Consider the following 2530-nt stretch of genomic DNA (forward strand, 5'->3'; position numbering starts at 1 on the left):
ACACACACACACACACACACACACACATATATATATATATATATATATATCTTTATGTATATATATTCAAACACGTGTGTGTAAACTACATATATGCCAAATCAATGCTTTTAATATGATGAAGAACATCATTTTATTTTCATCCCCACCGAGATAATATGTATATATAAAATACGTACCACACGAAAACGCGTCTATGAACATTTCTATATGCAATTCATGTTCATCCGGATTATGTATTTTGTATATATACTTACAAAAACTTCAACAGTTAGAGAATTATACACATTCAGAGAGACAGACACCGTTCTACTGAGACATAATCAGAAACACACAATTTCTTTCACACAAACACGCACAGAAATTCTCACACGAATTTACAAACTTCCACAACCACCTCATATAATAAGAGCAATTCCCAGGAGAATGTTATTATGGAACAGAAATATCAATGGCTTCCATTCTTTAAAAATATGAACGAATAAAAAAAAAAGCACTTTGTTACTAAAAATAAATAGAAAAAACAGAAACAAAGGTGAAAGCTATATAAACCGCAACATCAACAATAACAACGTTTGGCAAACAATAGCATAATCACACAACACACTCTCTCTATTCTCTCTCTCTTTCTCTTTGTCTCTCTCTTGCTCGGTTTTTCTCTCCCCTTTTCTGTCTCTGTCTTTCACCCTCTCACACACAACCACAAACGCACACAAACTGCAAACGCTCACATATTCGCTCGTTGGCGCTCACTCGCAAACATGCTCAAATTCACTCGCATAAACGCACAGAGAACAACGATAGTGACAACAAGAATAAAAGCAAGATTTTGTTTGTCATTTCTCTTAGGAAAAAAAATAATAGTAATCACATACACATACGCAGACAAAGGCATAAATACAAACTCACGCATAAACACACTACCACACATGTACACATACACAAATGGGAAATAAAATAAAACAGTGAAAATGCGAAAGCGAGTGTGAAACATCAAACTCGGAAAAATTTTAACTATCACCATGTTGTATTAACATAATATGAACACCCTGGTTTGATTTGAACATGTTAGAGGTGCTGAACAAATAAATAAATGCATAAAGATAAAATTATTATCTATTGTGCGTTGCCATGACAATATGTTGCAGAATGTTACAAGTGTTCAATGTTGTAAAGCTTATCAGTAGAATTATAAACGTAAATAATCAGAAAATAAAGGAAAGGGGTAAACAAACAAAACAATCAAAAAGACCGAAGTAAAAAGTAAAATAAAAATGTACATAGAAAAATCTTTGATCCGCTGCGTTGTTATTAACAGTAACAATGCTAACACTCTTTTTATATGGTTCTGTTTTTTGCTACAATATTCTTGGCGATGGATATTTCTCACTGTGTTAAAGTATCATTGAACATAGGGGTATGTGCGTTATGGACATTCTGCTAAGTGCTTCAGTGATATTTCAAAGGACGTGTTTCAAATATTTACTGCAATGCCCGTTCACACGTATATATTCACATGCCTACACAGACGCCTTTGTATACATACATGACCTCATAATATCACACATACACTCCTTCACTGATTTATTGCGTACATACACACACACACACACACACACACACACACACATATATATATATATATATATATATATATATACAAATGTATATAATCAAGGGTGTTGTGCGCTTGTTTACATATGCGCACCCATACTCCTACATTCCTCACTCCCTTTCTCTATACCCCATTCTCTCTCTCCATATGTATATATATATATATATATATATGTAAGTGTGTGTTTGCGCACGTACACGTGCAGGGAGCGAGTTCCGAATGTATAAGTTTATGTTGTAAAATAGGTATCTAAAAACTGACTATCTCTGTGAATATATACATACTCGCTGCAATACACCCCGATAAACGAAGGTATTCAATAACCTGACACATTTAGCCCTTAGTGCTATTCGTCATAAAATCCCCATTAATATTTATAGGTTTGCCAATCCATTGTACTGCACTTCAAATTTTTTAAACTCACTAGATGGCCCAGTTCTGTGACAAACATTTTGAAATCCTTTGTTTAGTTTCATAATCCTCAAATAAAAATACGTTATTATATCTAGATTTTATATGGCAATGAATTATATGTAGAAAACTGAAACATAAGGTCATGGTTTTTGATCACTGTTTTTAAGTTTCCATCATAATGCGAGGTGAATAGTTGAAATTATTGGTCCCATGTATCTCTGTTATTTATTTTCATCAAACCCAGTGAATGAAAGACAATTGTTAACACAAATATAGTGGAATTTAAAAACGAACACAGAAGATAACACTGCTGGGGAAGCTGCTAGTTTGTTAGGTTTAGTTAGCTATACATAGAAGTATTATAAAAAAACACAAAAGTAGAACATTAGCCAAACTTCCTTTACAATAGAAGGCATTGTAAAAATTGTGTTCGGAAAATCAATTAACGCATGCTAATTTACAAAAAGTTGTTGAATATATATATATATATATATATATATA

Source organism: Octopus bimaculoides, chromosome 12, assembly GCF_001194135.2.
Source record: "Octopus bimaculoides isolate UCB-OBI-ISO-001 chromosome 12, ASM119413v2, whole genome shotgun sequence".
NCBI classification, from domain to species: Eukaryota; Metazoa; Mollusca; class Cephalopoda; order Octopoda; family Octopodidae; genus Octopus; species Octopus bimaculoides.